The sequence below is a fragment of the Symphalangus syndactylus genome, chromosome 7, assembly GCF_028878055.3.
Source record: "Symphalangus syndactylus isolate Jambi chromosome 7, NHGRI_mSymSyn1-v2.1_pri, whole genome shotgun sequence".
In the NCBI taxonomy this organism is placed as follows: Eukaryota; Metazoa; Chordata; class Mammalia; order Primates; family Hylobatidae; genus Symphalangus; species Symphalangus syndactylus.
Genome location: NC_072429.2, coordinates 100,755,179 through 100,777,210, shown reverse-complemented (window position 1 = coordinate 100,777,210; position 22,032 = coordinate 100,755,179). Strand labels below are relative to the sequence as shown.

Below are 22,032 nucleotides of genomic sequence, written 5' to 3'. Positions count from 1 at the left end.
CAAGAATTGTGGTTTGGGAACCTCTGCCTAGATTTCAGAGGATGTATGGAAATGCCTGGATATCCAGGCAGAAGTTTACTGCAGGGGCAGAGCCCTCATGCAGAACCTTTGTTAGGGCAGTGCAGAAGGGAAATGTGGGGTCAGAGCCTCCACTGGGGCACTGCCTAGTGGAGCTGTGAGAAGAGAGCCACCATTCTTCAGACCTTAGAATAGTAGGTCCACTGACAGCTTGCACTGTGTGCCTGAAAAAGCCACAGGCACTCAACACCGGCCTGTGAAGGAAGCTGACAGGGTGGCTGTACCCTGCAAAGCTACAGATGTGGAGCTGCCCAAGGCCATGGGAGCCCACCTTTTGCATCAGCATGACCTGGATGTGAGACATGGAGTCAAGGGAGATTATTTTGGAGCTTTAAAATTTAATTACTGCCTTGTTAGATTTCAGACTTGCATGGGGCCTGTAACCCCTTTGTTTTGGCCAATTTCTCCCATTTGGAATGGGTGCATTTACCCAATTCCTGTACCTCTATTGTGTCTAGGAAGTAATAACTTGTTTTTGATTTTACAGGCTCACAGGTGAAAGGAACTTGCCTTGTCTCAGAGGCTGACTTTGGACTTGGACTTTTGGGTTAATGCTAGAATGAATTGAGACTTTCGGGTACTTTTGGAAAGGCATAATTGTGTTTTGAATTGTGAGGACATGAGATTTGGGAAGGGCCAGGGGCAGAATGATATGGTTTGGCTGTGTCCCCACCCTAAATCTCATCTTGAATTGTAGTTCCCATGTGTTGTAGGTGGGATCTGGTGGGAGGCAACTGAATCATTGGTGCAGTTACTCTCAGTGAGTGAGTTCTTACAATATCTGATGGTTTTATAAGGGGCCTTCCCTGCTTTTGCTTATACTTCTCCTTCCTGCTGCTGTGTGAAGAAGGATGTGTTTGCTTCCCCTACCATGATTGTAAGTTTCCTGAAGCCTCCCTAGCCCTGAGGAAATGTGAGTCAATTAAACCTCTTTTCTTTATAAATTGCCTAGTCTCAAGTATGTCCCTATAGCAGCGTCAGAATGGACTAATACACTGCTGTCCTTGTGGCACCCTCCAAAATGTATACCTGTAGGCATACGTTCCTCCTCTGCACACCTTTTGTTATACTTAAGGATCCACGTGCCTCAAAGATATAACATGATTTTTGCCCACGAGAAGTTTGTAGTCTAGTAGAAAAAAGAATAAGATGGAAATGCATTATATATCATGGGTGCTCCAATTTAATTCTGCTCAGGGCACAGCTAAGTTGCAAGGGAGGCAGTGGACTTTTCTACCTGCATGATTGGGGAGAACAGAATATTATGTACAGAAGGAGTAAGGCTGGAGCTACCACTCATTGATTTTTAAACTTTTATTGAGTACTAGGCACTGTGCTAGTGTCTGGGGATGAACTTTGAACCTGAAACATCTGTACTTCACAGAAGTGAGTATTCATTGTGGGTAATGAGCTTTGAAGTAATAACCTCAATATTAAATATATAACCATCAGTTGTGATAAATGCAATGAAGGAAAAGAATAGTGGACTGCAGACCAAATTTCCTTTTGGGGTGGGCATCATGGGAGGTCTCACTGAGAGAGTCACACTGACCCTGAGCCAAATAATGAACCTGAAGAATGAGTTCAAGTTAGGTGAGTGAAGAGTAGCTAGCAAGGGGCCTCCATGTTGAAATGTCTCCACTGAGGAAGGAAGCAGAACCTGCAGAGGGCTGGCACAGCTAGAGTCGAGCCCGGGAGGAGGGTAGTGTCAGGTTGAGAGAGAGGCAGGGGACAGGTCATACAGGGCCCAAGGAAGAACTTTTCCTCTTGAAAAAAACCATAATGGTTACATGGGGTCTTTTGGAGTTGGGATGGGGAGTAATTGGTTTGTTAGGACATGGAGAACAAAGTATCCTGATAATTGGAAAACAAAGCAACCTGACAAGGCTGGAATATGGGGTGTGAGGGAGGATATCGTGTTGAATTTTGAGTTCTTAGAAGCAACAGGGAGCTATTGAAGGGTGAGTATGATCAGATGGGTGATGTATCAAAAGTGTGTTTGAGAAAGAGAAATCTCAAAGATGAATGAATTACTTGAAGATGCTGAAGGCTGGAGGATCTTGCAGTTGTCCAGTAGGTAGAGGATGAAGGCTTAATTAAGGTGATGGAAATGTGGTGGAGACCAGACGACAAAGTTCCTCAGTAGGCACTATCTACAGGATTTGGTTATTGATGAGAGGAGGAAGAAGTGGAGTATTAAATGGTGTTCAGACTCCTGGCTATGTGATGAGTGGAAAAGGATAGCAAGAGAAGGAATTGTTTTGGACAATCGATGGTGTTTTGATTTGCCCCTGATAAGTGCCCCTGATAAGTTTGATTTGTACCCATTAAATGATAAGGGAGATCCAGCCTGATGTTACATAAGCAACTGATTAGTTCATGTTTCCTGGGCTTGAAGAAGTTCTCTCTGAATATTTTTGATCTATTAACATGGTATTTATTAAGCAAGTCGGAAGCATGCAAACTATTTATAAAGGAGTACTTGCATTTTACAACTGACAGATTGCTTTATTCGGAATTACTCATGGCAGGCTTTTTTTGTGTGTTTGAGAGACATTTGACTTTGCCACAGTTTTGAAAATATGGTATTTCTGGTATGTTTGTATTGTGGGTTTTCAAAAACAGTTAAATATTACAATTAGGTTTACTGTGTTCTGTTTTTTTCCCATTCAGTTACCCATGAAATATACAAGTACAACATCTGGCATTCTTCTTTATAAGAACTCTGGCAAAAGAGCAACAAGGATTAGATTCAGCACTTGTCAAATCATCCAATTGTAATATTTTCATCTAGAGTTGAATCTGAAGCTGGGTGAAACTGCCATGTAAAGAGGAATTCTGCGTAATGTCATGGGGGGCCGCTTAGGAGAATTCCTTTTATGGTTGGGGCATTCTTGAGATGCCTGGAATAGCCCATTTGTATCGTATCATTGAGACAGAAACATAGCTATGACGGGTCAAGGCACCACGATGACAAGATCCACACAGCACTTCTTTTCTGTTATTTGTCAGACTAGAGCCCTGGTTGGCTGATAATGGCAGACATTCCTACTTTACTTCATTTTTCTATGGCAAATCCTTGGTCTGGGAACTGGAAAGCCCCTTTCCTAGCTTGAAGGCCATATATTCTTAGAACTGGAAGGGACCTCGATAACTGTTTTAATCCAAATCCCTGGCACTTCTGCAGATGAGAAAAATGAGACAGAGAGTTTACACAATTTGGTCAAGGTCAATATACCGAACTCCCTGCCCCTGCTAGATTCCCTCTTGGGAATAGGCAGGCTCTCTCCTTTTATTTTTATTTTTGTTTATTTATTTATTTTTGCCAGAAATCAACGAGTCTTCATTCACTTTATAAAAATCATGACTCATTTGAAAGAAAAAAAGAGATGTTTTTCTCTGAAAACTTATTTTTGTTTTATTCTAAATGAGTTTTTGTTCTAACCCAGTGTGACTCCTCTCTATTCTAAGAGCACTTTCATGGCACAGTATGACATCTCTCTAATGGCCAGTGTTGCCTAGTTGGGCTTCAGTATAATGGTTACAGCGAAACCCTGTGTGCTTTGGATCATAGCATCATCTCTAAATTCAGGAAAGAACAGTTTCTAGAAACCGTGGTCAGTGTCACTGCCTGGGCCTTTAGGGCTGGTGATGCTTGGAACTTCTTTAGAAGCAGCTATTTATTCAAATGAAATTTTTGAAAGGATCTTTGATTTTTGAAATGACAAATCTCATACCTTGGCCCTAGGACCAAGCACCCCATGACTTGAGAGTGCTGATGGGACCTGGTTGCCACTGAAGGGAGGGTGTGAGATGGGGTGGGTGATACCTGGAGCACTGGCCCAGTCAAGGGAAAGAATGAGAGTTTTAAAAATGAGTTGTGAGGGGGAAAGAGGACAATAACACATGTGGTGCTTACCATTTACTGGCTTGGATGGGGGCAAATGGATTCACCAGAAGCCTCTTTCTCAGGAACCACAATGACTACACAGTTCTACCCTTCTCTCCATACCTTCCAGTAGAAAAGAATGGTTTTTGGTCTGGATGTGTGGGAGGGGTGGTAAGTATTGCTCTAGTTCATCATGTTGACTATGTTCTGAGACTCTAGGGGTTTGGCTTAGAAAGTCAAAGCCTTTGCTTTGCTCCTGCTGGAACCTGTTTCCTGTAAGGTAGTGGACACTGCAAGAACCTGTTCCTGAAAAGGAAAGGATCTGGAGGATGAGACCAGAGGGGACACATCAATACTAGCTCAAAACAGAATCCCCCTACATTTTAAGAGCTCAATTAGAGAAAAACAGGGTCTGTATAGTGCGGTGTTCTCAATCTGAACCATTTCGAAGAACTGCAAGAGAGTGCAGTCATCTGAGCTAAGCACAAGGAATGATTAAAAATTGCATCCTGGTGGATTTTCCTCAAGTCTTTGGAATAAACATAAATCTCTTCTTGCTATTGCAAAGCTTAATGCTTTACTGAAATGATCATAGAATACTGGATTATTCTCAGTTCTGTGGGGACTCAGAGATGATCTGTGCTGGGGAGTCTCCATTTGTCCTTTCAGACCCACCCTCCCCCTTTTCCACACTGTTCTGGATCCAAGGAGGCTGGTCTCCATGGATCCCATCAATGGGCTCCCCTGACCTCTGGTTTCTATTTGGATCTGGCCAATGGGAGGCACCTGCATCACCACCTCTTGGTGGTTCCCTTAACCCTGTTCACACCCTGTAAATAGTCCCCTGCACTAAAGCTCCCATTTGAGTGTGTCATCTCTTTTCTGCTGGGACCCTGTACAAATACATCATCTAATTCTGTATGTCCATTTTACAGATGAGGAAGCTGAGTCACAGAGAGGGCTATGGCTTTTCCGGTTGTGTCTCTTTCCTCCTCATGTTCCCAGACATGGTTGAGTATTTCCAACCTGAGATCCTGAGTCCTAGAGTGCTGGATGGGGTTTAGGAGACCTCTGGCACTCCCATCCTCTCTACTTCAATGTGACGGCTCATGCCTAAGAAACTTCTATGTATCAAAAAACTGTGTCCTTAAAAATGGTATTTTAATAGGACAAAAAAGTAGTTAGGGAGAAGAGTCTCTGCTGGGAGTACACTGTCATTCACTGGGCTAGTGGAAGGTCAGAAAGTGTCCCTTCCACCATGGTGGAGGCACCTGGTGCCAGGGCTTGGCTAGAGGCCTGTGGGCTGATTGACCCTCACCCACCTCAGCCTGGTGCCCTGTTAATACTGTGGTTCTGAATGTGAATGCGTAAGCCAATTTATTTCACTTATACCTTTATATTTTCCTTTTTTATGGGCATCATAAAAATCCAAAATGTCTAATAGAGCTCTTTTAATATGTATAAAATAAAAATTTTAAGTCTTAGCATTGTATCACACTATAATGTGCCACCATTTCTTTCTTTATAATTGGTATATAAAATAGTATTGTTTCTACAATGAGTGAGTCCTAATAAATGAAATATGGTAGGAAGCTTATTAAATTATCAATTTGAATCAAAAGATGAATTGGAAAGCTAAGGACTGAGGATAGCTCTGTTAATTCTTTTGCTCAATAAATATTTATTAAACGTCTTCTGTGAGACCAGTCCTGGTCTAGGCATTGAGGATCCAGCTGTGAAAGACACAGACATGATCTGTGAACTTACAGGGAAGACAAGAAATACTGAATATATATTTGTATATATGATGTTACAAAAGAAAAAGTGCAGTGTTCTTTGGGAGTGTTAATAAATTAGCTTAAGATGGTCAAGTGCAGCAGATGACTTGACTGGAGGAGCAACACTTAAGTGGAGAATGGAAGGACAAGTAGGAGTTAGTCAGGGTGAGTGGGGAAGGAAGAAAGGTAGTCCTGGCCAAGGGAGCAGTGTGTATGAACGCTGGGAGCTGGCAAGGGGTGAGGAGGAACTGAAGGAAGTGTGAAGTAGCTGGAGCTCAGGCAATGGTACAGAGATGAGAGATGAGGCTAGAGAAGTAGGCAGATGTTAAATGATGAAGTGCCTTAGATGTCATGGCAAGGAGTTTGGCTTTTATCCACAGGGGAAGAGAAAGTTGTGGAAGGGGTTCCAGGAGAAGAGTGTTATGCTTAAATTTTAGAATGATCACTCTGACTACTGTGCAAAACTGAAGTGCTGTATATCACAGTCAGATGAAGCAAGCATGGTAGTAGTCATACTCACTTGATTAGCAGGATGGAAGTGGGATGAGCGGAAAATAGCAAATGATACAAGGGAATCCTAGAGCAAGCAATAATCCCCATCACTGATTGCATTCTGCAGATATTATATGCTGATTTTAGAAACAATCAGAACCAATGCAGAACCAATAATAAAGAAAGAAATAGTGGCATATTAAAGTGTGATACAATGCTAAGACTTAAAATTTGTATTTTATGTATATTAACAGACCTATAAATACATCTGTTAGATGTATTTAGACTTTTTAATGATTATTCCTAGTTCCTGATACGCTAAGACAAGAATTTTATTTTTGACAGAGTGATTTCTTCTGGCTTGAGCCTGCAGTGTGCTGTGAGAGATCCACCACCAGGTAAGTAGAGAACAAGTTTTTCTTAGGTTTGTAAACAACACTTTTCTCCCAAGATTCCCTAAGACATACATAAACCTAACATTCTATGTAATCCTCATTGTAGCCTTATGAGTCTTATTTCCATCTTATACATGAGGAAATTGAGGCACTGGCAACTTGACATGCACAAAAATGTTCATCACAGCATACATTATGATAGTAAAATAATACAAAATGAAAAGGAGAGAATATAAATATCCAACAGTAGGCAAATTGTATTAAATTAATTATGGTACATTCATTTGATAGAAGTAGTTTTAAAATATTATCACCTTAAGATGTTCTCTTCTATTCCTAGTTTGCTAAAAGTCTCTATTATAAATACATGTTGAATTTTATTAAATGCTTTTCTATATCCACTGAGATGATCAAATGATTTTTGTGCTTTCATTTGTTAATTTTAGTTTACATTGATGGATTTTCTAATGTTAAGCTACCTTGCATTGCTGAGATAAAACCAACTTTGTAATGATGTGTTACGTTTTCTATACTTAGCTAGATTTAATTTGCTAAGTTTTAGTCATAAATGAGATCGACTAAAATCTTTCTGCGATTTTCCTTGTCAGGAATGGTTTTCAAAATATTGGAATTACTTGCTACTTAAATGTATGGTGGAACTTGACAGTAAAACAGTTTGGGCCAGATGTTTTCTTTGAGGAAAGAAATTTTACTAACTGATTTAGTTTCTGATTTATTTAGGTTTTCTATTTCTTCTTGAGTCAGCTTTGTTATGGTTTCAGTTACATATACATATTTCTGTTGAATACATATGCAGGAGGGGAATTTCTGGATCATAAGGCAGGCATATGTTCAGCTTTAGTAGATACTATCAAACAGTTTTCAAAAATGGTTGCATCAATTTAAAAATTTATGCTACAATCACGAGTGTGTGAGGGTTCTAATTAGTCCACATATTTTCCAAAACAAGGTGTTTTCTGTTTTTGTTTGTTTTTTTTAGTTAAGCTCTTCTGGTGGGTATGTAGTAACATCATATTGTTTAAATTTGCATTTCCGTATAGACTAATGAGATGGGGCACCATTTCATATATTAACTGGCCATTTGGGTATCTTATTTTGTGAGAAGTCCCTTCAGGTCTTAACAATGTGAAAAAATCGGGTTGTTTTAAAAATTAAATTGTCTTTCTTATTGAGTTGTAGGCATTTTTAGTAATATATATTTTAGATATATCCTTGGTAGGATATATGTGTTACAAATATCTTCTCTTTTTCTGTGGTTTACCTTTTTACTCTTTTTTATGAACAGAAGTTCATTATTTTATGAATTTCATATATTATTTTACCTTTACATTTCAATCTATAATATGTCTGGAATTGATTTCATTGTGCATGGTGTGAAGTACAAGGTCAAAGTTAATTTTTTTCCACGTGACCAAACACCATTCTTTTGCCATAGCACTATATGTCTATTTTGGTTAGGGTTACTGAGGTATGATTAACACATGGTAAAATTCATTCTCTTAAAATATATGGTTTGATACATTTTGAAAAATGTATATAATCATTGTTTTACCTCACAATCAAGAGATAGAACGTATCTAACACTTGAAAGTGTGCACCTTTGTAGTAAATCTACTCCGTCTACCTCTAGCCCTTGACAACCACAATCTGGATTTGGCTCTCTGGTTTCTCTTTTTTCCAGAATATATAAATGGCATCATATAGTATTTGGCCTTTGTTTCAGATTTTTTCACTTGGCGCATTTTTTTTGAGATTCATCCATGCTGTTATAAGTATCAGTGGTTTGTTCCTTTTTATTGGTGAGTAGAAGAATTCCATTGTGTGGTATACCACAAGTTTATCCATTCACCAAATGATGAAGATTTGGGTTGTTTACAGTATTTAGCTACTAGGAATAAAGCTGCTACAAACATTCATGAACAGGCCTTTGTGAGGACATATGTTTTCCTTTCTCTTGGGTAAATTACTAGGAGTGGGATTATTGTATCATATGGAAAGCATAGCAAGTATATGTTAAACACTATTTTAAAAAATCCCCCAAACTGTTTCCAAAATGACTGTGCCATTTTACATTCCAATCAGCAATATATGAAAGTTTTAGTTGCTCCATAGCTTCTCTAGCACTTGGTATTATCATTATTTGTAATTTTAGCAATTTGAGTGTATAGCATTATTTCATCATAGCTTTAATTTTCATTTCCCTAATGACATTTGAACACCTTTTCATGTTCTACTTTGCCATATGCCTATCTTCTTTGATAAAGTGTCTTTTCAAATCATTCACCGATTTAAAAATTATTTGTCTTAATGATATGTAGCTAATTAGAATATATTCTGGATACAAACGCTTTATTAAATATGTGCTTTGCAAATACTTTTTCTCAGTCTCTAGTTTGTTTCTTTAAAAGTCCCAAAAGTATCATTCAAAGAGTAGAAAGTTTTACATTTTGGTGAATTTCAGTTTATCAGTTTTTAAAAATGGAAGAGTACTTTGTTTTGTTTTGTTTTTTGAGACCGAGTGTTGCTCTGTTGCCCAGGTTGGAGTGCAGTGGTGCTATCTCGGCTCACTGCAACCTCCACCTCCCAGATTCAAGCAATTCTCCTGAGTCAGCCTCCCAAGTAGCTGGGACTACAGGTGCCCACCACCACATCTGGCTAATTTTTGCATTTTTAGTAGAGACAGGGCTGGTCTCGAACACCTGACCTCAGGTGATCCACCCGCCTTGGCCTCCCAAAGTGCTGGGATTACAGGCGTGAGCCACTGCGCCCAGCCTGGAAGAGTAGTTTTAAGTACTATTTAGGAAATCTTTGCTAAAATGAAGGATGCAAAGATTTTCTTATTTTTTTCTAGAAATTTTAAAGCTTTAAGCTTTATATTTAGTTATATGATCCATTTTGAGGTAATTTTTAGGTCTTTTGTGAGATAAGGGTCAAGAATAACTTTTTATATGGATGTCTAAATTTTCCAGCATCACATATTGAAAAAGCTACTCTTTTCCCATTTTAATTACTTTGACACCTCTATCTTTCTCTCCCCTGTTTGGTACTCTAATTATATGCATATTAGACCATCATATACTGTTTGACAGCTCTTGCGTGATCTTTTTGTTAAAAAATTCTTTCTCTTTCAATTTCAATTTGGATAAAATTTCTATTAATCTCTTTAAGTTTGTTTATTTTCTATAGTTTCTCTCTTTCGTCTAAGATCCTTTATCTTTTCTTGCATTTTATCTTCCTTTTCCAGGAGAGCCTTTAACATATTAATCATAGCTATTTTAAAGTGTCTGATTGTTCTAACATCCAGGCCATCTCTCTTTCTAGCTCTGTTGATTGCTTTATTTTGACAATGAGGTAAAGGTTTTTTTGTTTTTGTTTTTGCTTTTCTGAGTGTCTTGTAATTTTGATTGCATGTTGGACAGTGTTTGTAGAAGAGCAGTAGATAATAAAGTAAATAATATTGTTACTCAGAATTGGGTATATTTTTTCTTCTGTAAGATTGTTGATATGAAGGGTTGAGTCAATCTTGTTAGTAGTTAACAAGATTGATAATAAGTATTGAGTTTGGGTGGAGTTGAATTTGTGATTGCCGTAGTAACCTTCAGTGTAACAGACTCCAAAGTTCTCCAGTGGTGGACTGCAGTGACCTTGTTCTTGGCATGCCAGAAGATTTTTCTCCATGTCTAAGCTTCATCCTCAGTTTTCAGCAGACTCTTCACCCTTGCTCCATAAAGGGGACCTCTCTCTTCATGTTTGTGCTCTTCTGCTGGCAGTAGATTGCTCTTGTTCATTGTACTAGGCAGAGCTGTGGTAGTGGGGGTGAGTTCTCAGTTCACCTGGGCCAGCCTCAGTCTTAGGTAGGCCTTATGTTTCTGGGCCTTGGGAGTGGGGCTTTGTTAGTGTTCCTGCTTATCTTCAAGGCAGCCAACCTTTGCCTTGTATCTGTGGAGTGTTTTGTGTGGGAGAGAGTTTCTTGCCCCTCCCTCACTGGTAACAGACCTCTTACTTGTGTCAGCACAGGATCCTGGACCTGCAAGTTTCTTGTCCTTCCCTCAGGGCAGATGGCAGGCTTTTGCTTGTACCCCTTTCCAAGAATCAGTGGATTTTTCCTTGGACCTTGGGGCTAGGAAGGTGTTTTGGTCCTCTACCAGTTGTTGAAAGCTTTTGCTTAATATGAAATGAAGTTTGGGAAGTAGACGGAGTTTCTTGCCTGTGCCCTACTAGAAGGAGAACTCCCCAGTCTCCAGCCCCACCCTTCTTCTTTTTAATGAGTGTTCATTGCAGAACCCTGGGAAAAGGCTTGAGAGAGAGCTGGGGCTCATCTCATGTTTCTGAGTCTCCCAGGGATACTGTCATACTAGCCCACACTTGCCCTTTAGAAATTCATTAACATTTTAGCTGTTTTCTTATTCTTGCTTTCATGATGGCTGCCTCTTCCTACTGTGCCCTGCCAAAGGGGACAGTTTGTGTGACCCCTTTCTCCTTGGAAGGGCATGCCACTCTTGGTAAACTTAGTTCACTTGGTTGCCTTGTGTCCTTAGCTCTCTAATGAGTTCAATACAAGTATAATTTTGTTGATTATGAAGCTTTTCTTGTTGTTAGGATGAGAGTGATGTTCTCTGTGGTTTTCTGTATCTTACATGGATGTAGAACTGTGTTGCAACTTTTTAAGAGTCACTGGCTTAAAGGAAAATTTTGGTTGTAAATACAATTGCCAGTCAAAAATGAATGGAAACCAAATCAAAAGAAGGCAATAAAACCACAATCTAAAACTTAATAGGAAAACTGAGAGGACTTTTATTTTATTCTTTTCTTGGGTTGGCTGTGTTTGGCATTTTTCTTTGTTCCTTTGCAGGAAATACATGGCTACAGTGGCAGGAATGTTGCAATAGAATAGCTTTATTCTGAGGTCTGGGGTAAGGGGGAGAGGAAGATTGGCTTCTCCCTGCCATAAATACCTTCAAGACAGGGTGATGAGAAAGGGAGAAAAATGAAAAAAATACAAAAATGAGACAGTAGAATGGGCATTCTGCAGAAGTTTGCAGCTTCTCAGAAGAGGAGTGCACAATGAAAGATCTTAAAGAAGGACTACTGATGTCTATGGGTCGAGAAGTACATCATTCTAATTCCACAACTTATTGATTTCCTAGCCATCTTGGGAGCATCACCTCAACTTTCAGCTTGGTTATAGTAAGCGTGTACACCCTTGGTATTCAAAGGGTGGTCCAGGGACCAGCAGCATCTGCACCCACTGAGATCTTGTTAGAAATCGAGAATCACAGGTCCCATCTCAGACCTGATGAATCAGAATCTGCATTTCAACAAGATCCCTGAGTGATTCTTGTGTACTAGAATGTCTAGAATGCACTAGATGCAGTGTTTTATGTAATCATGGTTTCTGTGTTTTTTGCAGTCGACTTTGTTTTTAATGAGATTAAAAACTTTCAAAGTCAAAATATTGTGAAGGTAACTCTACTGTAAGGAAAACCTGGTGGGGTGGGGGTATAGTGCACAGAATTAAGGCATTTAAATGCATTTTCTAGTTAAATTATCAATTTAGTTGAACAATTATCATTGATATGCTTATTTAAAACTTAACTACTTTTCAACTTTTTTTTTTTGAGCTCTGTGCTCCTAGCATTTAAAAACATTAACTCTTTCTTGTAGCAGGGATTTTTCTGGTGCTTTCTCTCATAAAGAGATTTCTTTTTAGACCTATTGCCATGATGGGAACATTTGTATACCCCTCAGAATTCATATGTTGAAACCCAGCCCCCAAAGAGATGGTTTTAAGAGGTGAGAGTCTTTGGGAGGTGATTAGATCATGAAAGTGGGGCCCTCTTGAATGGACTTCATGCCCTAATAAAAGAAACCTGTGGGAATTTTGCCCCTTCCATCATGTGAGGACATAGAAGGAAGGCACCAATCTATAAATCAGGAATAGGACCCTCACCAGATTTCGAAACTGCTGGCACTTTGATCTGAGACTTCCCAGCCTCCAGAACTGTGAGCAATAAGTGTTGCTTATAAGCCATGCAGTCTATGGTATTTTATTATAGCAGCCCAAATGGACAGAGACTCACATGAAGCCTGCTTCCTAGGGCAATTCTGCCCTCTCCATATTGGTGTCAGATTAAGAAACAGGTTCCTGCATGAAGTTGCTACTGATGCTTCAAAAACCTGGCCCACAGGGTTGTAGCAAGGACCCATTCCCCTGACAAGGTTCTTGCCAAGAGCTCTCAACTTCTTAATCTTCTCGATTTTGAGTATCTGGTTATTCAGTGAAGGGAGTGTGCTGCCAAAATTCTAGTTTTCTCAACTCTTGATAAAGGTTAATTTTACATTTATCCAAATTCTTAAGCTGTTCTCTTTCCTTTAATTCCATAGAAAATGCTAGCCATGATTTCTGGATTAAAGTACCTGCTCTCCTTTTGTCTTTCCTTTTGTTTTTGGACTCAGGTATTTTAAGCTCATTCCTTTCCCCACTTAGTAAGAGACATGAAGTCAAAACATCTGGCAACATCATTAATTTTTTTAACATATCTTGTTCAATTTGGGACCATTACATATGTGTTCCAAGCAGGTAGCCAGAGAAGGGCACGAGGTCATGCCTCCCAGTGGAGTCAGCCCAGGTAAAGAGTTGTTCTGGTTGCCCTGGCCAGTGAATTCTGGCACAGTCTCAATGGTCACCCTTAGCTGCAAAGGAGGATGAGAAATGTATCTTTAAGTTGGGCATATTCTTTCTGCTAAAGCAATTGGGGCTGGGCTTGCTATGGATGGAGAACCAAATGTAGACATCAGACCAACAGGGAGCTAAAGATTAGCAGTAGGAGCAGTGCTGCTGTATTGGAGAATAAGCTTAAATTATGAACAGGTTCATCTACAATGACATCTCCTATTACTTTGATTGCTGAGATCTTTCATGGAAAAGAAAAATATGTGCTGCTGAGACCAGAAATAGAGAGAAGGGGAGGTACCTAGCCCACCATGTGCTTACCCACTCTCGGGCTCAGCAATTCAATTCACTCCCTTGAGGGAGCATGGAGGGATGTAGCGAGGTAGAAGAATCACCTTCTAGTAGTTTCAAGAAGATAAACATTTTTGTTTTATGTGCCCAGGTAGTAGGAATGTTGAGAAGGAGAGAATGATGCTTCTTCTAATACTTATGTATGTATGTGTGTGAGGGTATATATTTATGTGTGTGTGTGTGAGCGTATGTGTGTATATATAAAAATATCTGATTGTTATATATTATTACATATTGTGACAACTGTATTATATTAGTTGCTTTATATGTTTACTCAACTCCTGCTACTAACACTGCCTTGCAATGTGGTGATCTGCTATGGGAGCTGAGAAAAGGGAAAATTCATGTGTGTTTTGCAGTCGTGAAGCCCTTTTATTTATTTATTTTTTTTTGTTCCTCATCTTTATAACTTGGTTAAATTATTTCATTATTTCGAAGACACAGACAGAAGGAATAATAACCATTGTAGTCTCAATAATTTTTGTTCCCTTTTGCTTTGCTTTGTTTTATTTTTTAGGTACAATGTTTTTCTTGAATTAACTTTTTCATATTTTGCATTTCAACTTTTTATTTTAATGCATATATATTTGTATGTGTATATATACATGTATATGCAAACGTGTTTGTGTATTCATACACTAGTTTTATCAAATTCAGGAGACTTAACATTCATGTAATATTATACTACGCGCAGTTGATTTTCAGTTTTCACCAATTATCCCAATAACATCCTTTATGAAATTTTTTGTGTCACTCCAAGATCATGCTTTGCATTTACTTGTCCGGTCTCTTTAGTCTCTCTTGACCCGAAATGATTCCTCCATCTTTCTTTCTTTTTCTTTTTTTTTTTTTTTTTTTTTTTTTTTTTTTATTATACTTTAGGGTTTTAGGGTACATGTGCACAATGTGCAGGTTTGTTACATATGTATCCATGTGCCATGTTGATTTCCTGCACCCATTAATTCGTCATTTAGCATTAGGTGTATCTCCTAATGCTGTCCCTCCCCCCTGCCCCCACCCCACAACAGTCCCTGGAGCGTGATGTTCCCCTTCCTGTGTCCATGAGTTCTCATTGTTCAATTCCCACCTATGAGTGAGAACATGCGGTGTTTGGTTTTTTGTCCTTGCGATAGTTTACTGAGAATGATGTTTTCCAGTTTCATCCATGTCCCTACAAAGGACACGAACTCATCATTTTTTATGGCTGCATAGTATTCCATGGTGTATATGTGCCACATTTTCTTAATCCAGTCTATCGTTGTTGGACATTTGGGTTGGTTCCAACTCTTTGCTATTGTGAATAGTGCCGCAATAAACATACGTGTGCATGTGTCTTTATAGCAGCATGATTTATAGTCCTTTGGGTATATACCCAGTAATGGGATGGCTGGGTCAAATGGTATTTCTAGTTCGAGATCCCTGAGGAATCGCCACACTGACTTCCACAATGGTTGAACTAGTTTACAGTCCCACCAACAGTGTAAAAGTGTTCCTATTTCTCCACATCCTCTCCAGCACCTGTTGTTTCCTGATTTTTTAATGATGGCCATTCTAACTGGTGTGAGATGGTATCTCACTGTGGTTTTGATTTGCATTTCTCTGATGGCCAGTGATGAGGAGCATTTCTTCATGTGTTTTTTGGCTGCATAAATGTCTTCTTTTGAGAAGTGTCTGTTCATGTCCTCTGCCCACTTTTTGATGGGGTTGTTTGTTTTTTTCTTGTAAATTTGTTTGAGTTCATTGTAGATTCTGGATATTAGCCCTTTGTCAGATGAGTAGGTTGCAAAAATTTTCTCCCATTCTGTAGATTGCCTGTTCACTCTGATGATAGTTTCTTTTGCTGTGCAGAAGCTCTTTAGTTTAATGAGATCCCATTTGTCGATTTTGGCTTTTGTTGCCATTGCTTTTGGTGTTTTAGACATGAAGTCCTTGCCCACGCCTATGTCCTGAATGGTATTGCCTAGGTTTTCTTGTAGGATTTTAATGGTTTTAGGTCTAACATATAAGTCTTTAATCCATCTTGAATTAATTTTTGTATAAGGTGTAAGGAAGGGATCCAGTTGCAGCTTTCTACATATGGCTAGCCAGTTTTCCCAGCACCATTTATTAAATAGGGAATCCTTTCCCCATTTCTTGTTTTTGTCAGGTTTGTGAAAGATCAGATAGTTGTAGCTATGCGGCATCATTTCTGAGGGCTCTGTTCTGTTCCATTGATCTATGTCTCTGTTGTTGTACCAGTACCATGCTGTTTTGGTTACTGTAGCCTTGTAGTATAGTTTAAAGTCAGGTAGCGTGATGCCTCCAGCTTTGTTCTTTTGGCTTAGGATTGACTTGGCGATGCGGGCTCTTTTTTGGTTCCATATGAACTTGAAAGTAGTTTTTTCCAATTCTGTGAAGAAAGTCATTGGTAGCTTGATGGGGATGGCATTGAATCTATAAATTACCTTGGGCAGTATGGCCATTTTCACGATATTGATTCTTCCAACCCATGAGCATGGAATGTTCTTCCATTTGTTTGTATCCTCTTTTATTTCATTGAGCAGTGGTTTGTAGTTCTCCTTGAAGAGGTCCTTCACATCCCTTGTAAGTTGGATTCCTAGGTATTTTATTCTCTTTGAAGCAATTGTGAATGGGAGTTCACTCATGATTTGGCTCTCTGTTTGTCTGTTATTGGTGTACAAGAATGCTTGTGATTTTTGTACATTAATTTTGTATCCTGAGACTTTGCTGAAGTTGCTAATCAGCTTAAGGAGATTTTGGGCTGAGACAATGGGGTTTTCTAGATATACAATCATGTCATCTGCAAACAGGGACAATTTGACTTCCTCTTTTCCTAATTGAATACCCTTTATTTCCTTCTCCTGCCTGATTGCTCTGGCCAGAACTTCCAGCACTATGTTGAATAGTAGCGGTGAGAGAGGGCATCCCTGTCTTGTGCCAGTTTTCAGAGGGAATGCTTCCAGTTTTTGCCCATTCAGTATGATATTGGCTGTGGGTTTGTTGTAGATAGCTCTTATTATTTTGAGATACGTCCCATCAATACCTAATTTATTGAGAGTTTTTAGCATGAAGCGTTGTTGAATTTTGTCAAAGGCCTTTTCTGCATCTATTGAGATAATCATGTGGTTTTTGTCTTTGGTTCTGTTTATATGCTGGATTACATTTATTGATTTGCGTATGTTGAACCAGCCTTGCATCCCAGGGATGAAGCCCACTTGATCATGGTGGATAAGCTTTTTGATGTGCTGCTGGATTCGGTTTGCCAGTATTTTATTGAGGATTTTTGCATCAATGTTCATCAAGGATATTGGTCTGAAATTCTCGTTTTTGGTTATGTCTCTGCCAGGTTTTGGTATCAGGACGATGCTGGCTTCGTAAAATGTGTTAGGGAGGATTCCCTCTTTTTCTATCGATTGGAATAGTTTCAGAAGGAATGGTACCAGTTCCTCCTTGTACCTCTGGTAGAATTCAGCTGTGAATCCATCAGGTCCTGGACTCTTTTTGGTTGGTAAGCTATTGATTATTGCCACAATTTCAGAACCTGTTATTGGTCTATTCAGAGATTCAACTTCTTCCTGGTTTAGTCTTGGGAGGGTGTATTTGTCGAGGAATTTATCCATTTCTTCCAGATTTTCTAGTTTATTTGCATAGAGGTGTTTGTAGTATTCTCTGATGGTAGATTGTATTTCTGTGGGATCAGTGGTGATATCCCCTTTTTCGTTTTTTATTGCATCTATTTGATTCTTCTCTCTTTTCTTCTTTATTAGTCTTGCTAGCGGTCCATCAATTTTGTTGATCTTTTCAAAAAACCAGCTCCTAGATTCATTAATTTTTTGAAGGGTTTTTTGTGTCTCTATTTCCTTCAGTTCTGCTCTGATTTTAGTTATTTCTAGCCTTCTGCTAGCTTTTGAATGTGTTTGCTCTTGCTTTTCTAGTTCTTTTAATTGTGATGTTAGGGTGTCAATTTTGGATCTTTCCTGCTTTCTCTTGTGGGCATTTAGTGCTATAAATTTCCCTCTACACACTGCTTTGAATGTGTCCCAGAGATTCTGGTATGTTGTGTCTTTGTTCTCGTTGGTTTCAAAGAACATCTTTATTTCTGCCTTCATTTCATTATGTACCCAATAGTCATTCAGGAGCAGGTTGTTCAGTTTCCATGTAGTTGAGCGGTTTTGACTGAGTTTCTTAATCCTGAGTTCTAGTTTGATTGCACTGTGGTCTGAGAGACAGTTTGTTATAATCTCTGTTCTTTTACATTTGCTGAGAAGAGCTTTACTTCCAACTATGTGGTCAATTTTGGAATAGGTGTGGTGTGGTGCTGAAAAAAATGTATATTCTGTTGATTTGGGGTGGAGAGTTCTGTAGATGTCTATTAGGTCCACTTTATGTAGAGCTGAGTTCAATTCCTGGATATCCTTGTTAACTTTCTGTCTCGTTGATCTGTCTAATGCTGACAGTGGGGTGTTAAAATCTCCCATTATTATTGTGTGGGAGTTTAAGTCCCTTTGTAGGTCACTGAGGACTTGCTTTATGAATCTGGGTGCTCCTGTGTTGGGTGCATATATATTTAGGATAGTTAGCTCTTCTTGTTGAATTGATCCCTTTACCATTATGTAATGGCCTTCCTTGTCTCTTTTGATCTTTGTTGGTTTAAAGTCTATTTTATCAGAGACTAGGATTGCAACCCCTGCCTTTTTTTGTTTTCCAGTTGCTTGATAGATCTTCCTCCATCCCTTTATTTTGAGTCTATGTGTGTCTCTGCACATGAGATGGGTTTCCTGAATACAGCACACTGATGGGTCCTGACTCCTTATCCAGTTTGCCAGTCTGTGTCTTTTGATTGGAGCATTTAGCCCATTTACATTTAACGTGAATATTGTTATGTGTGAATCTGATCCTGTCATTATGATGTTAGTTGGTTATTTTGCTCGTTAGTTGCTATAGTTTCTTCCTAGCCTCGATGGTCTTTACAATTTGGCATGTTTTTGCAGGGGCTGGTACCGGTTGTTCCTTTCCATGTTTAGTGCTTCCTTCAGGAGCTCTTTTAGGGCAGGCCTGGTGGTGACAAAATCACTCAGCGTTTGCCTGTCTGTAAAGTATTTTATTTCTCCTTCACTTATGAAGCTTAGTTTGGCGGGATAGGAAATTCTGGGTTGAAAATTCTTTTCTTTAAGAATGTTGAATATCGGCCCCCACTCTCTTCTGGCTTGTAGAGTTTCTGCTGAGAGATCAGCTGTTAGTCTGATGGGCTTCCCTTTGTGGGTAACCCGACCTTTCTCTCTGGCTGCCCTTAACATTTTTTCCTTCATTTCCACTTTGGTGAATCTGACAATTATGTGTCTTGGAGTTGCCCTTCTCGAGGAGTATCTTTGTGGCGTTCTCTGTATTTCCTGAATCTGAATGCTGGCCTGCCTTGCTAGATTGGGGAAGTTCTCCTGGATAATATCTTGCAGAGTGTTTTCCAACTTGGTTCCATTCTCCCCATCATTTTCAGGTACACCAATCAGACGTAGGTTTGGTCTTTTCACATAGTCCCAAATTTCTTGGAGGCTTTGTTCATTTCTTTTTATTCTTTTTTCTCTAAACTTCCCTTCTCTCTTCATTTCATTCATTTCATCTTCTATCAGCGATACCCTTTCTTCCAGTTGATCGCATCTGCTACTGAGGCTTCTGCATTCTTCGCGTAGTTCTCGAAACTTGGCTTTCAGCTCCATCATCTCCTTTAAACCCTTCTCTCCATTGGTTATTCTAGTTATCCATTCTTCTAATTTTTTTTCAAAGTTTTTAACTTCTTTGCTATTGTTTTGAATTTCCTCTCGTAGCTCAGAGTAGTTTGATCGTCTGAAGCCTTCTTCTCTCAACTCATCAAAGTCATCCTCCATCCAGCTTTGTTCCGTTGCTGGTGAGGAACTGCGTTCCTTTGGAGGAGGAGAGGTGCTCTGTTTTTTAGAGTTTCCAGTTTTTTTGGTCTGTTTTTTCCCCATCTTTGTGGTTTTGTCTACTTTTTGTCTTCGATGATGGTGATGTACAGATGGGTTTTTGGTGTGGATGTCCTTTCTGTTTGTTAATTTTCCTTCTACCAGACAAGACCCTCAGCTGCAGGTCTGTTGGAGTTTACTAGAGGTCCACTCCAGACCCTGTTTGGCTGGGTGTCAGCACCGGTGGCTGCAGAACAGCGGATTTTCGTGAGACCACAAATTCAGCTGTCTGATAGTTCCTCTGAAAGTTTTGTCTCAGAGGAGTACCCGGTTGAATGAGGTGTCAGTCTGTCCCACTGGGGGGGTGCCTCCCAGTTAGGCTGCTCAGGGGTGAGGGACCCACTTTAGGAGGCAGTCTGTCCGTTCTCAGATCACCAGCTGCGTGCTGGGAGAACCACTACTCTCTTCAAAGCTGTCAGTCAGACAGGGACATTTAAGGCTGTGGAGGTTCTCGCTGAGTTTTTGGTTGTCTGTGCCCTGCCCCCAGAGGTGGAGCCTACAGAGGCAGGCGGGCCTCCTTGAGCTGTGGTGGGCTCCACCCAGTTCGAGCTTCCTGGCTGCTTTGTTTACCTAAGCAAGCCTGGGCAATGGCGGGCGCCCCTCCCCCAGCCTCTTTGCCGCCTTGCAGCTTGATCTCAGACTGCTGTGCTAGCAATCAGCAAGACTCTGTGGGCATAGGACCCTCCGAGCCAGGTGCGGGACACAATCTCCTAGTGTGCCGTTTTCCAGGCCCGTTGGAAAAGCGCAGTATTAGGACGGGACTGACCCGATATTCCAGGTGCCGTCTGTTTTCCCTTTCTTTGACTAGGAAAGGGAACTCCCTGACCCCTTGCGCTTCCCGAGTGAGGCAATGCCTCGCCCTGCTTCGGCTCGCGCACAGTGCGCTTCACCGACTGTCCTGAACCCACTGTTAGGCACTCCCTAGTGAGATGAAACCGGTACCTCAAGCAGAAATGCAGAAATCACCCGTCTTCTGTGTCGCTGGGGCTGGGAGCTGGAGACCGGAGCTGTTCCTATTCGGCCATCTTGGCTCCACCCCGTGAAGCCCTTTTAAAGGAGATGGGCATGAACTGCTTATAGATCTTAAAGAATGGGTAGACTTGTTTCAGGTAAAGAGGAAGGGTGACTCAGGGTAAAGAAACAGCAAGAACCACAGCCACTAGGCCTTCAGCTGTTTCAGAAGCTCACTGCATGATTCATCATTAGATCCCTCTGCATTGCTTCTCAAACAAACAAACAAACAAGCAAATGCAGATGACTGGGCAGTAGCTCCTGTGATTACACGTCCCACTATTCCCCGCACTAGAGGAGCGTTTGAGGCAGGCGTTGTTGGTGTGTAGCAGGCTCTGGCCTCTCCTTATGTCCTTGTCTTTGATTCCTGATGTAATGCTGATTTGGAAACTCTTAGCAACTAGCCCAGCTCCCTACCCGAGGCTCAGCCCAGGAGTTGGAGTTGACAGCTAATTGTCGCCACTGATTGCTTTGCTGACAGTGCTCTGTGGCTATTTTGGTTTTTCTTGAGAGTTCCTTAATTAGAGAAAATGACATTGTGTGCTGTCCAATCAGTTGCTTGTTGGATATTATTACATTTGTAGGAGAATCAGGCGACATTCGGGCTTGTTCCTGCCAAGCTGGTATAAGGTTGATGACCTGCAGCACAGTTTGCTTGGCAGAGCAGTGGTCCCCACACAGTTGAGACCAGTTTGCCACTGACTTAAGGGAAGAGCATTCTGCATTCCCAGTGTGGACTCAAAGTACCCAGGACTCCTTCGGGGCAATGTCCCATTGAAACTTTACACCTCACAGTGGCCATTGCCTCATTAGAATGTTGACTTTCTTCTCCCTGAAATGAGATATTTCAGGATTCCTTTGATATTTGCCTTTCTGACGAACATGGAAAGACCCTTTTGTTTTTCCATGGGAGAGATAAAAATATGACCTGAAGATGAATTTCCATTTGGTGAAACTTTAAATGTGGTTTCTCCTACAGTATAGTAAGTTCTCACTACACTGCTTTAACTAACAGGAAGGATGATATTAAATTAGAAAATATTTTGAGTTATAAAATAAATTTGAAGAGTTTTACAACTCTGAAATCCACAGAATAATTTTTACATGCTGATTTTTAGGTAGCAGTCCCTTCTGAGGCTATGTATTTGAATTATTTTGGAATAGTACGTACCTACTTTATGGGTTTATTTACACATAAACTAGGTAGGAAAGTTTTATACATAAGATTGTCAAATGAGCACTGACCTTTCTAGTTCCTTATTTCTGGCATTAATTCATTGCATCAAAGATTTATTGAGCCTTCAGGGGTACCCTTGGTCTTAACGAAGAAGTATGGGACACAGTTTCTGTCCTCAAGAAACTTACA

At 40.1% G+C, this 22,032-nt stretch overlaps 1 protein-coding gene across 6 annotated transcripts in view; it reads left to right on the top strand.

Moving 5' to 3' along the window:
* Positions 1-22,032, top strand: part of NCALD (neurocalcin delta) — a 456,181-nt gene that overhangs the window by 99,659 nt on the left and 334,490 nt on the right. For all 6 annotated transcript variants that reach the window (XM_055286938.1, XM_055286937.2, XM_063643503.1 and 3 more), the window contains exon 2: positions 6,583-6,635. The gene's annotated coding sequence lies outside the window, so the exon portion shown is untranslated. The remainder of the gene's footprint in view (positions 1-6,582; positions 6,636-22,032) is intronic.